Source organism: Protopterus annectens, chromosome 10.part0, assembly GCF_019279795.1.
Source record: "Protopterus annectens isolate FY-2018-M chromosome 10.part0, PAN1.0, whole genome shotgun sequence".
Classification (NCBI taxonomy): domain Eukaryota; kingdom Metazoa; phylum Chordata; order Ceratodontiformes; family Protopteridae; genus Protopterus; species Protopterus annectens.
In genome coordinates, this window is record NC_056744.1 from 650,025,142 (window position 1) to 650,039,864 (window position 14,723).

General features: G+C 42.3%; 1 protein-coding gene across 1 annotated transcript in view; it reads right to left on the minus strand.

The window, feature by feature from the left end:
• Positions 1–14,723, minus strand: part of TTC4 (tetratricopeptide repeat domain 4) — a 331,051-nt gene that overhangs the window by 132,342 nt on the left and 183,986 nt on the right. The gene's annotated exons all lie outside the window — the stretch shown is intronic.

Here is a 14,723-nt window from a genome sequence, read left to right on the forward strand (position 1 = left end):
GGAAGATGCAACAAGAGCAGAAAGAGCCGTGGACTATAAAGATGTGGCAAGACTTAACAATGCATTAGTTTGGAACATTTCATCAAAACCACTTAATCACAGTGAGTGTTCTTTATTAAATAAAGGCTTGTCTTTTGTACCTTCACAAGCAGTAGGGCTAACTGAAGCCACTGTGGACTTAAAAATGTTTGCCAGGACTGTTGGTATAAAGGTACTATTTGGTAATAGTAATTCAGCAAGTAACTTTAGAAAACAAAGTACTTTCATTCCTAATAGTCATCCGATTTAGAGACTTTTAGTAAGATATGCAAATCTGAGTTGCATATTGTAATGAATCAAAAGAATAAGAAATATGTGAATTTAAATAGCAGTGAATGGGAAGCTCTGCAGCAGCTTAAGCGTGATCCATCTGTTTTTATTAAAGCTGCTGGAGGCCCAGTTGTTATTACGGACTGTATTACTTTGATTCTATGAAAAATATGTTAAGTGATGATAAGGTATATGAAAAGGTACCTGAATGTTATATAAATGTTATCTCATCTAGGATTTATAATGCATTATATGAACGTTTACTTTGCAGATGTATTGATTATACGTTCAGGTATTTTTTGGTAGATGACCCCATTGTTCCAGTGATTCATGGGCTTCCCAAAATACATAAAGATATTATGCCCACCATTCAGGCCGGGGATGGTGCACTGAATCTCTATCTATATATATAGAGAAAATATTAAGACCAATAGTAGACAAAAAATAATATATTCTAAGGTATACAAAACAGTTTTTAAATGATTTATATAAAATTTTAAACGAGATATCTCTGGATTCCAGTAATCTGTTATTTGTCACACTTGACGTACAGTCGCTGTTCACTACAATACCTAATGCAAAAAGCACTGACATGCTTAGATGTTATTTACTAGAGCAAGGATCTTTAACTCATAGTTCTATAGATCTATGTCGGCTGATGGAACGAATACTTGAAAACAATGTGTTTTTATTTGATCAGGAATTATACTTACAAAAGGAAGGTGTTGCGATGGGAGCGCCCACAGTGAATAGCTATGCAAATTTAGTGATGGCTAAATGGGAAAATGATACATTTCCAGGGACACGTAGATGTGAACAAGTTATCTTTCACAAGCATTTTGTAGATTACTTGTTCCTATTATGGGATGGCTCTGAACTTGAATTATCTCTATTTTGTGACCACCTAAATAGAAGCAGAGCCTTCTTGAGGCTTGATATGAATACCTCGTGGATTAAATTAATTTTCATGATGTAAAAGTTTATAAGAAAGCTGATAACACAGTTTGCACTATAATCTATAGGAAAGGAGGTCATAGAAACAATTTATTGTATAGGACCAGTATGCATCCCAATCATATCTTTAAGAATATAGTAAAAGAGTCAGGGGTTCAGGATGTCAAGGCTTAATCCTGATGATGGAAAATTTGAGGCCGATTTAAATGACTTAAGAGTTAGATTGAAGGAAAGGGGCTATAAGAACGAAGATACAGAAGGGTCACTTTCAGAAATTAAATATCCACAGACATACTACAACAAGACCGTACTTTTCTCAAGAGGTGTCGCCCACAAATTTTTCTGTCAAGCCCACCTTTGATACAGTACACATGCCCATGTTTTTTGGGGACAACACCAATATTATAAACAGATGTCAAGAAAAAATGGCCTACACTTACTAGTGACTTGACTATTAAGAATATTGTAGGAGACAAACCTAAATTCTCTTTTAAGAATAAGAGAAATTTTAAACATGTGCTCCGTATCCTAAAGGTTTGAACACAGATCAGCGGGGGAGGGGGGGGGGTCACAGTTCCTTGCAAGAAACGTAGCTTTTGTAGATGTATGGATTCCACTGAGGAATTTATACACCCAAGTTTTAATAAAGCTTTTAAATTCAACATGGCAGCTAGTTGTGACACATCTGATGTGGTTTATTTAGCGGTTTGCTCTTGCAGAATGTTTTATGTAGGCAAGACCAACAGACAATTCAGAGATAGAATAAGAGAGAATATATAGGATATAAAGAAAGGATGCCTTAATAATGCATTAGCCAAGCATATACATATCTGTAGGCACACACATACATTTAAGTTTTTAGTTATGGAGAAAATAACAGCTGGTTACAGGGGGGGGATACAGAAAATAAAACAGCGGTATCTAAAGCAAAATGGATAATCAGACTGCAGGCTGTTGCTGGTCTCAGTGATAAGGTACTGCTTAAGCTCCTCTTGAAAGTCTCTTTGTATAAATAAGGTTGTATGATTTAGTACAATATACATATATAATAGACTTTGTGCTATCACTTTAAAATATCAATGGAGAGAATAATGTATTCAGAGGGAATTTTCCTGATTGGTTGTTGGTCTAATGCTTTGTACTATTTAAAGCATTTGTAGGAGTTAAAACCTTTGAACATCTGAAGAAGCAGTGTCTCAACTGTGAAAGCGTTTACGTGGTAATTGTAATAAAAGTTTCTATACCGCCTCATTGATCAATTCACTTTTATGGTTTTTTGAAATGCAAATTCACAACCACCTTTTTTGATCACCTGGAAGTAAGCCTCTTGATCTTTTCCTGTGCTGTAAATAATGTTTCACTTCTGCAGAGATTGGGACTTTTGAGAGGTACTGAAACAAGGTAATACTTCTCATTTTATCTCTCAAAATGTTTTTCTCATTTACAAAACAAGATGCAAAATGCATCTGTGTAAATTTAGAATTTAAATATACAATCTGCAATAATCCTTTGCACATAAAACAGTGTGCTTCACTGCACTACCCAACAACTGCATGGTTAAATGAACCTCATATTTTTGAGTGTCTTTTTGCCCCTGCTGCTTGCCGAACATCAGACTCTATTTCTCTAGCCCATTAATTCCAATCACCAAGTGAGTATGTACAGTTATACCTAAAAGTATAGGCATATTAAATACTTAGTATAACCCTTAATATGCCAATATGTTGTCATTCAGGCTGCCACAAAGAGTGGTTTCAGTTTTTTTTTTTTTTTTTGGTTTTAGCCCTAACTTCCCATGGCAGCTCAGCTAAAGGAGGGAACAGCAGGACATGCAATGGGCTGATCATACTGGTTGCTCCATACTGCCCGTAAGGGATGTTGAAAGAAAGCAGCCCTGATCCCTTTCCTCAATCAAGATAAATGGTTTTCCTTGTCTTTACCTGAGAAATCACACTTCCCTATGTGCTTCCTGAACACCTACAATGCTCCCACTCCAAGAGCAGTTCATGCCCCTTGTGTCCTACCAGATTCCTGTTCAATAACCAAACCTCATCACCTATGTATCAGTCTCTCTGCTCTACAGCGCCAGGCTTTACCCTCATATCTGCTGTTGCTCTCCCACACAGTAGTACAATGAGTGCCAGTCACTTATTTTAGTTCCTAAAGGCTAACAGAAGGGTTTTCTTATGTGGTTATCACTAACATTAAGCCAAACAGACATGCCTGGGGAGCAGAACATATAACTTATCCAATCTATCCAAACATACAGCAAGCATCTTAAAAGCTACTCCACACTGTACCTGCCACTGCCTTCCCCTCTACCCAATATCTATTGCTTTGCTCAAATCACACTATGCAACTCATGGTGGGGGAGACTGCTCCAATAATCTACCCCAAGAAAAAGTTTTTTCTTGCTTCACACTCTATCCCAGGCTGCACAACTTACCTGCCATAATTCTCACACACTATCCAAGGCTGCACAACTTACCTGCCATAATTCTCTTTTCTCTCTCTTTTCAGTCCACCTTCCTGACCCTTTGCTCCTGCCTTTTAGGATCTGCAAAGTCAAAGCACGTCTTCATTCTCCATTTGAAGCTGAAGGCTGCACATGGTTAGTGCTTTCAGCGCTTTTTCATTTCACATAACTTGCACATAGTACTCCAGGGGAGCCCTTAATGTGAAACAATTGAAAACGAATACCCGGTTTGCAAAAGTCTATGCAGAGAGATATACTCCACAGAGTCCTGTTTGAACTTTGCAAATGAAGTGCTAGACTGAGCAGAAGGCACACACTCAGTGAAATCAGATCAAGATTTTTTTCCCCTTCATCTACCTTTCCCAGCAACACCTCTTGAAGTTTATCAAACTGACAATGCATTTTTGGCAATGAACACAAGTTGCTACTCAATGGTCTGCAACTTTTCCTGTAGTCTTTAGTGTGGATTTTAAATTAAGTCTTATTTAAATCAACGGAAACTACATCCCCTGTCTTTTTTACATTTTCTTCTGCCATGGGCTACCAGTCTCAATGGGAGGACACAGAAAAAGTACAGTTTTGTACCTACCATAAATGTAGATGTCCGATAGGCATGCATCTGCAGTCCTTACAAATGGGTTGTACTGTCGTCAGGCAGCCCTTCGGTCGGCCGGATTCCAAAGTCTGGGTCTGGCCTCGGCTGGTGTCGCACTTCACCCGACGTCATAGCTGCAGTTCTTCGGGTATAAAGGCATCAGCCGACGCCATTTTCCTCAGTGTTTCTTGCCCCAGATGCCAGGTGCCCTCTAGGAAGGCTAAATTTGGATAAATGCAAATGGTTCCAAATAGTAGAGAGCAAACAAAAAATAAGCATGTATGTACATATATACAAACAAATACACCATAATAGATTCCCCAGCTAGCTACAAGATGGGCAAATACCCTAGGAGTACCACAGAGGGAAGGAGGGTGGGTAATCCTGACTGCAGATGCATGCCTATCGGACATCTACATTTATGGTAGGTACAAAACTGTACTATGTCCTTCAAGGATGCATCTGCAGTCCTTACAAATGGGTAGAATACCATAGCCAAACTGGGAAGGAGGAGAAATAAGATTATGGTGTAGTTAAGATCCCTTGCAAAACAGCAGTGGCAAAACCTGCTCGGGATCTGGAGTATAAAGGTAAATTATAATGCTTGGCAAATGTATGCACGGAGCTCCAAGTAGCAGCCTCTAAAATGTCTTTGGTAGCCACTCCTCGTAAAAAAGCTGTGGTAGTGGCTGTAGCCCTTGTAGAATGAGGCCTGATGTTTTCTGGAGTTTTCTTCCCATGGTAGGAGTAACAAAATCTAATGCAATTTCCTATCCACTTAGAGATTGTCTGTTTTGAAATTGCTTTTCCTTCCATTCCTGTTGCATATGCTACCAGTAAGCTGGTCAGTTTTTCTATTGCTCTTGGTCCTGTCCAGGTAGTAACATAATTGTCTATGTACATCCAAGGTATGCAACAGTCTTTCTCCCCTGTTCTGTGGGTTGGGGAGGTGGATAGCTTGATTTAAAGATACCCTGGAGACCACCTTTGGCATAAAAGTAGGATTAGTTCTCATGGACACTCTATCTTGATGGAAGATCAGGAAGGGCTGTACTGCCATTAATGCCTGTAGCTCAGATACCCTTCTTGCTGAAGTGATTGCAAGCAGGAAAGCAGTTTTCCATGATAAGTACTGTAATTCTGCTGTTGCTGCTGGCTCGAAAGGAGGGAGTGTCAACTTTTCTAGCACAAAGTTCAAGTCCCATGCTGGCAATGGTGGCTTCCTAGGTGGCTTTATATTTTTAATCCCTCTCAGAAACTGCCTGAGCAGAGGATGTGAGAAGACTGGAGGATCCAAGTTGTATTCTGCTGAAATAGCTGATGCATGAATCTTAATGGAAGAATAGGACAGGCCGTTGTGGAAGAGCTCTGCCAAGTATTCCAGGATGTTAGCTATGTTTACCAGTGACACATTCTCTCCTTTTGCAGTACTCCAAATGAGATATCTTTTCCATTTTGCTGAATAATTTTTTCTTGTTGAGGGTCTGCGAGCCTCCAAGATAATGTCTTTAACCCTTTGAGATAAATCTGGGTTATTTGGTCTTATGCAATGTTCCAGGCAGCCAGCTGCAGTGTTCTCAGGTTTGGATGCAGGGTTTTGAAGTTGTTCTGTGTTAACAGCAAGGGAACTAGGGGCAGAGGCCATATTTGTTCCCGAGACATACTCCTCAGTAATGGGTACCAATGTTGCCTTGGCCAGTCTGGAGCTATCAGGATGATCCTTGACGGTCTTCTTTGATCTTCAATAGCACCTTGTGCATCAAGCGAAGAGGTGGGAATGCATATGCTGTCAGGTTTTCCAACTGAAAGATAGGGAGTCCACTTTCCAAGCAAGTGGGTGGTATGTCCTTGTGCAGAATTTTTTCAGTTGGTGATTGTGTGGGGATGCAAATAAGTCTATTTCTGGTAGTCCCCATTTCCCTGTAATGGTTTTGAAGATGTCCGGATGCAGCATCCATTCGTGGGCATCCGTGGTAGTTCTGCTTAGGATGTCTGCTAGTATATTTTCTTTTCCTGGCACAAAAATTGCTTGTAGCTGAATGTTGAAGCTCAGTGCCACATTCCAGAGGTCCATTGCCATCCGGCATAGAGGGTATGAATGTGTGCCTCCCTGTTTGTTGATGTACCACATAACTGTGGTGTTGTCCGTCCTTATCAGCAGTTGGCCCTGTCGAAGAAATGGTCTGAATGCCTGAATTGCCAGTTTTACTGCCAGCATTTCCTTTTGATTTATGTGTAGGTGCAGCTGGTCTTGAGCCCATAAGCCTTGTATGCACTTGTCCAGCATGTGTGCCCCCCAACCGAGGTCTGAGGCGTCTGTTGTGATGGTCTGGCTTGGTTGAGGGCTGTGGAAGGGCAGTCCCTTGTTTGATTGACAGGCCTGAGCCCACCATTGGAATTCTTGTTTCAGGCATGGAATTATTGGAATTTGGGTTTCTAGGCTGTGCTTGTGCTGAGACCATAAATTCCTTAGATACCACTGTAACTTTCTCATATGTAGTCTGGCATGTGGAATCAATATTATGCAGGATGCCATGTAACTGAGAGCTTGCAGGATTTTTCTTGCTGTTAGCTGGTTCTGCTTTGTTAATGCCATGAAGTAGAAAGGGAGTTGCTCCTGTTTTTCTACTGTCAGGAATGCCATTTGAGGAATGCCATTTGTTTTGATGTGTCCAGATCTGCACCCAAGAAGGTTATCCTTTGGGATGGTATCAGCCTTGACTTTTTTATATTGACTGTGTATCCCAGGGCTTGTAGTAGATGAATGACCCTTTCCAAATCTTTTGTTAATTTGTTTTTGTTGTCCGCTTGTAACAGGCAGTCGTCCAGGTAAGGGTAAATTTGAATTCCCTGAAGCCTGCAATGAGCAATTACTGATGCCAGGCATTTCGTGAATACTCTGGGCGCAGTAGATAAGCCAAAGGGCAATGCTGAGAATTGATAATGCTCTGATCCTGCAAGAAATCTGAGGTATCTTCTGCAATTTGGTCGTATGGGAACGTGCAGGTATGCCTCCTTGAGATCTAGAGTTACCAGCCAGGACTCCTTGCCCAGCATGGGAAGAAGCTGCTGTAGGGTCAGCATTTTGAATTTTGGAACAATGAGGTATGTGTTTAAAGCGGACAGGTCAAGAATAGGTCTCCATTGGTTTTCTTTTCTTGGTACCAGGAAGAGTCTGGAGTAAAATCCTTGCCCTTGTTCCATAGATGGTACCCTTTCTACAGCTCTCATCCTTAGTAAGTGAGTTATTTGTTCTAGAGCTTCTGTCTTCTGATTTGGAGGTAGGTTTGGCATTCCTCTCTTCATTGGTAGAGTATGGAAGTGAAACCTGTAACCTTGGTCTATTGTCTGTAAAATCCATTTGTCTCCTGTAATGTAATGCCAGTTTACTGAAAATAAGGCTAGCTTTCCGCCTAAGGGTGCTTCTAGTTGTTCCCTGGTAGGCGGTGCCAGAGCCAAGTCACTGCGATTGTCCTGTGGAAGTGGTGGTGGCTGTACCTCGCTGGTTGTTAGCCTGCCACTGACGTCCCCTGTAGGCACCTCTGGATTGACCCCTGCCTCTTGAGCGCCTAGTCCTGCCTCTCGGAGCTCTGGAGGTGTCTGGAAAGGACCAATTCTTGGAAGGCCAGTTCCTGCTAAACCTTGGAGGCTGGACCTGCAAGAAATCCTTGACTGTCTGGACAGATTTTGCTTTCTCTTCCACCTTCTTCAGCACCTGCTGCGCAGGGGAGCCAAACAAATTGAGCTTATCCATGGGAGCATCTAGGAGCTTTGATTTAACATGGTCTGGTAAGGACTGCTCTTTTAACCATGCATGTCTTCTGATCACTGTGCCAGTCATGGCTGATCTAAAGGAAGCCTCCAGTGCATCATAGCCGCATTTTAAGGAATGATTACTGACCTGCTGAATGTTATGTACCATTTCCTGTACAGATTTTTTGTCTAATGGTTCATCCGAGGACAGTTTTTTAGTTAATTGGTCTAACATAAATTCCTGATACTGAATCATGTGGAATTGACAGTTCAAGGCCCTAGCTGAAAGAGTAGCTGAAGTGTAAGCTTTTTTACCCCATCTCTCCAAGGCCCTAGATTCCCTTTCAGAGGGGAGGGGGTTTTTAGTAGAAGTAGCTGCTACAGCCTTGGGTCCCTGGGACATAGTTTCGGGATCTGCAAAAAGGGCCTTATACAAATGATAATGTGTGTCCGGAACCCTGTAGTACCTATCGGGCTTAGCAGGGGCCGGAGGGAGAGAATCAGGAGCAGTACAAGCATCATTAAAAGCATCATCCACAACAGTAAGGACTGGAGGAATGGCTAAAGGCCTATGCTGTGGCAAATGCAAAAAGGTTCTAAGCCTTTTCCTAGAGTCTGAAAAATCCTGGCCCTGCCATTGAAATTGTTCCCTCATAGCATGCAAGGTTTCCCCAAAAGAAAATTCCTCAGGCAGAGAGGCAGAAGGAATGGACTCAAATTGTTCCCTCATAGCATGCAAGGTTTCCCCAAAAGAAAATTCCTCAGGCGGAGAGGCAGAAGGAATGGACTCTTCAGCATCAGAGTCCTCATAAGGAGAAAAGGGGCCCTGTGGAGGGTTTGAATTATCTGATTCATCAGAGGAGTCATCTGAAGAAACTGGCTCAGGGGGCTCTACTCTAGTCCTCTTCTCTGGAGGTGGGTGAGAGGCCCTGTCTGGATGTGGTTGGGATCCCCGGATCAAAGAAATGAGATCCTCTGCTAGACTAAGCATTTGTGAACTAGAGCTAGGCCTGTGAGAGGGGGTCTTAGCAGGCACAGATTTTGTAGTTTTTGCTGCTTTAGCCCTGGCAAAGGCCTTAATCGACATGGATGCAGGAGGCCTAGCAGCTCCACGTGCAGGGGTAGAAATATCCAAAGGGATAGTATCAGATAAATCCTGTGAACCTGCAAGAGCAGGTGGGATTTCGGTAGCAGATTCAGCCAGGCTGGATGAGGCCTCGGTAAGTGGCAAGCTTTCGGCCGAAGGAAGAACCGTGGACTCGGTTTCAGCCGAAACAGAGACACTCGCGGTTGGCTTAACCGCGGTTTCGGCCGAAACCGCGGACCGCGAGTGTCGGTCCTTTTCCTTGCGCTTTTTAGAAATTTGCATAGTCGGAGGATCCGACGGCATAATGTAAGCAAAATCGGAGCCGAAAAACTCTTCAGCAAATTCCGACCGACGTCTAAGCATCCGTCGGTTGAAAGAAGCACAGGCTAGACAAGCTGCTACGTCGTGGTCTGGGCCTAAGCAAGGTAAGCAGTAAGAGTGGAAATCTTTATGAGGTATTTGTTTCCCACAAGTTAAACAGTTATTCACTTTTTCTGACATCGGCTGAGGCAAGAAAGAGTCCCCAACGGGGTACTTAGCTTTTTAGAAGTCTTCGGTACTTGTAGTAGTAATCTCTGGTTCTGACCGACCGGCACTTGCGAACAGCTTCTGCTTCGGGCGCCACGCGGCAAGAAAGACTGAGGAAAATGGCGTCGGCTGATGCCTTTATACCCGAAGAACTGCAGCTATGACGTCGGGTGAAGTGCGACACCAGCCGAGGCCAGACCCAGACTTTGGAATCCGGCCGACCGAAGGGCTGCCTGACGACAGGACAACCCATTTGTAAGGACTGCAGATGCATCCTTGAAGGACATCAGGCAGATGCCTTGGCACCAAGACTGTTGGAAATAAAGTTCAAGCAACTCTGTCAATGAGACAATGGTGGGAAGAGTAAACTGTGTGCAATGGGGTGTGCAGTTGTAGCTGAAGAAAACATTTGAAGGAAATTTATTTTAATAGTTTTACACAATTTAGGTATACTAGTAAGCAATGACATAAAAAATAATCATTAATGCACTATAAAGATAAATTAAGCAATTTGCTAAGCAAGGTTTGAAATACACATTTAGCCTAAAAATGCAGCCATACTTATTATGCTGACTGTAGAAGCTCAGAAATTCAACTTGAGATCCTGATAACTTTTTGTTACAGCTATTACTGAAGCTTACAGAAATCCAGGACTCATTAACTTTCACTTATTTTAATACCAACCTAAGGTAATAATAATTACTATCTTACCATATCAGCTGATCTAGGACAGGACCCTTGTTAATGGGTTTTACTGTTAGCTTCATCTTTTCCACCAATAAGAAGTTGGATTTTTTCCCAAAGTTCCCACAATCAGGACAGCCCAACAACCATGAAACTCTATGCTGTGATGGACAGCATTAACACAATAGATTGCTGGTCCCACACACCTTACCCACAACCAAAAGTCCCCATGACCAAATCAAAGTTGGTCTCCACTGTGAAGACTATTATTTTCCCAGTGCTGTTTTTCTTCTTCAAATGAATTCTATATCATCATCATCTTTACTGCTTTATGTACCTACATTACATCCTGTTACGCTAAGCGATTTAAGTAAATGGGATGACAATCTTTTCATGCTCCCCTCATATTTTTTACCTGCCAATATCTTAAAAATCTAGTTTCTTTCCACCTGTATCTTTTCATCAGCTTAATCTCCCTCTTCAGTTGTGGCCTCTCCAGCATTTCACTTTTCTGTCCCTGAAGCTCTCCCTCATAATACACTAACATTTTAGTAATATTAGACGGTCTTATCTTTTGTGCTTTAGAAATCATGACTCCATTGTGAGGCTGCTTAAGTGCAGGAACTGATCCCTTAGCTAAATAATTTATGAACAAAATTATTTAGCCCTTCTATTAGTAATTATATAAAATTGTTTAGATGATTCATAAATGTGTTGCCAATAATTATACAATGGATACAATCATTAATATGGCTTCTTATTTGCCTGTAACAGAATAGCAAGCTACTAGTTAAGTGAATATGCATGATGACAGATACAGAAAGTAACATATATAACATGCATAGATATATGCTACATAATAATTCCTCATTTGTATCAAAGTGTGTATATTGTCCAACTTGACACCACAACCTGGTTGAATTAAAAGACTATGGCAAGGATTCAGTCAATCTGCACACTACTCAGTGTGCCAATGCAGCAGAAATGAGAACTCGTAGGATGGCAAGGATTCACAGAACCAGCTATTATTAAAAGGCAAGGAGTGAAAAGCCATTGGAATTGGGATATACAAATGATCATATTACATGCAACTTAATGGTGCAGAATGATATGCAAATGATTGAAAGAGGTCATGATTCAAAGTAATCAAGACAGAAATCACCCAACTACTTGCTTCGGACTACAAAAATTAAAAAGCATGCCGAAATTTGGGGTGTTCCAACTTGTGGATATGCTTGGAGAAGCAGTAACTGTAGCACAGTAGAACTTAATGTCCACAAGCAATACTAGCCTTCATCCTGAAGTATGATGTAACCACTGATGGCATGATCAGAAATGCCACTGCTGAATGAAACCATCATAGAAGCCATTCATCACACCAATCATTCCCATGTTGGCATGGGAAGGAGATAGTCCTGCATATTTACTGACTCCATATCACGGACTTCTTGAGATACTGGACAGCACCAAGAACACCTAGTAGGCTGCTGTGTAGTGAGTATATGGTCAGATGCAGTCCCAAGGGATCTGTAAGTTCCTCTTAGTCATGCAGGTGCCCTTCCTCAACATGGCTAGTGTGCCATTTTGCTCCGAAGATCCTAACTCAGATGTAGGAGAGGCCACTCTACAATCCTGGTCAGTGGATGCAGGACCACTCAAGAGGGCGACTGACAGTCCCAATGTGTCCTAGGACTGAGATTCAATGCATATCTCAACTTCAGCAAGCCCTGCACAAGTATTACTCTCAGCTTGATGTTCCCCCACAAAATCTACAAATAACAAGGTAGCATTGGTCTGGCTAGTGAATACAAAATGCAAGACACAACAGGGCATTTACCACCCTCCCTGAAATATATGAGGCCCAGTGGTGTGCATGCTAATGGTGAGTGGAAATGTGGGTCTACAAAACATACATACTTGTGCTGGTGGTATTCCCCAGTTCCTAAAAACCTGATCCATCTATGGGGAACAAGTGTGTTTCAGTCCGTATATGTAATGTTGCTGTATAGCATTTTGGGAATTAATGCTAATCTGGTTGTTCTCTTTGTGAGATACAAGGTATATGGCCACTCCCACAACTGCTGCCCACTCTTTCATGTCCAGTACTTTCCTGTCTCCATGCAGAATTGCTACAAATGCTTCATGATCGTCTGCAAGGTTTGCAATGAGAGGCGTCTCTCCTCCAGTTGCTGAACTACCAAATGCAATGCTGTGTGCCTTTTTTGGTGCCTGTCTTTTGTTATGGGAACACTTCTGATACTGCTGTACTACGTGATTCTTCCCACCTAGTGCATGAACATCACTGACCAAGTTCCACATATGGTCCTGCAGATGCTGCTGAACACCCCCTCTCCCCTATAGTGGTCATCCATGAGCTTCCTAAGTGTCAGTCCCAGGACACTGTTTTTGGCTCAGCTGAAGTTGTCTAGCCTCTATCTTCCATCTCCTGTAAAAGCCAGGAGCACACTTAAGGTAAAAGAGAAAAATAGGTTATATACACCACAGTTATCGGGGAACAATAGGCTGCCTATGAAACACATTACGTTTTCTTGACCATATACCTCAGTACATGGCTACAAAGACAAAATTTTGCTAGAAGACACGTCATGATATAAAAACTGGTACCTACCACTGGTAATTTGGAACAGTAATATGGACACAAATCTGCAGATAAACAGCTGTATTACGCAATACCTAGACATCCACATGGTTGTACAGGCGGAGGTTAGCCATGATGGTGAGGAGATACAGTCTTGTTGTGGGTTGTCTTCCCAGATATACAGTAATATACCCATTATGCACACACAGACATGCACAAGTCCATCACTTACACCTACCTGTTGGTAGCAGCTGTATTCCACCATTGTACTGAAAAATGCCATTGCCACAGGCATATTGGTTTTACCATACTCCATTCCCGGGCTCATTTATACGACACAAATCTTACTATAGAACACTGTATACCTCATCAGGGCTTTGTCATGTGGAAATGCTGAGAGTTGCAAGCTGCCAAACCTCTGCTACTGCTGCTTTGCTGCATGCTCTGGCATTTAACACAGCAACTCTACTACAGAAGTCACAGATGAGACTTGATTCCACTTATGCATGTATGACTGTATGCTTGTCATGCTTCACAGTGACAGAATCACACTTTAAACTATGAATTGCAGCTTGCCATTTTGTCTGTCTGCATATTCAGGTTGATGGCGGCCAATGATAGTGCCTCACAGAGACCACCTCCTTGGAGTATAAAGGACAGTATGATAATGTATCTCTTGCACAGCTAGTTCAGGGAGTGTTTACTGTACTCATTGTACCCGTGTGGGTCTATGTTGTAAGGTGGATGCCTAGTACTACCTGGCATAGCAACTGACCAAGGTTATCAGCATCCCCTGAACTGGGAGCAATACATGTACTCGTATGCAGACCAGGGGCACTGCTGTGATGAGGATCTCTGGGTGTGGGAGCACAGGTGAAGCAAGAATGCCGTGAATGGTACAGTGTTTACCATTTGTACTACTTTGTACTTAAAACTGTGCAGAGGTGGCAGCCATCACACAACACTGCCAAACTAAGACTGTAGTCGAGACGAGTAATTGGAGGTGGTACTGCCTGTTTGGGGCCAGGGGGGGTCATCTATTCCAGGAAGGTAGCCTTTCTAAATCACTTAAGCTGGCTCAGACAGAGATGGAACAAGTGGTGGAGGTGGTGGCTGACTAGGCAAGTGACATGCTGGTTCACTGCACATCATCCCTTCCTGCAACAAATCATGGATTTACTAAATCAGGAGGTCCTTGCCTTTGGTCTGCCAAAGCATGATGTGGACAATATTACCAGTCACCTGGACCCAGGATCTTGATCTACAGGGACCCAGCGACATCCCTCTCCGGGCAGGTTAGCAGTTGGTACACTACCAATATCCTGTCTGTTCTGTGCTTGTCTGTTTGTGTTTTTCTTACATGTCCCCTTCCAAGTCTGTGGCAGTCCACCCTTCTCATCATCCCTTCTTTCACCACATATAAAAATGGGGAACCTAGTCCCACAAAAAGTGCCCGGCCCCCACCTGAATTTTCCTTTGTTCTACTTCTGTGTGTACCACTGATTGATATACATCTAATCTTTCTTGCTTTTCTTATATTACCCTTTTTTCTACCCTTTTCATAGGTCTCCAGCTGGTTGGGCAACACACAAAAAGTATTTTATATATGCTATATGTTTGCAGGCAGCAATTAGCAAGAGCCTACTGTAAGTAGGTCTGACTCACTAACTGCATGGTCAGGCATGCGTTGGCTCAAGCTTGTATATTGGGCAACAGACAAAAAGTATTTCATATATGC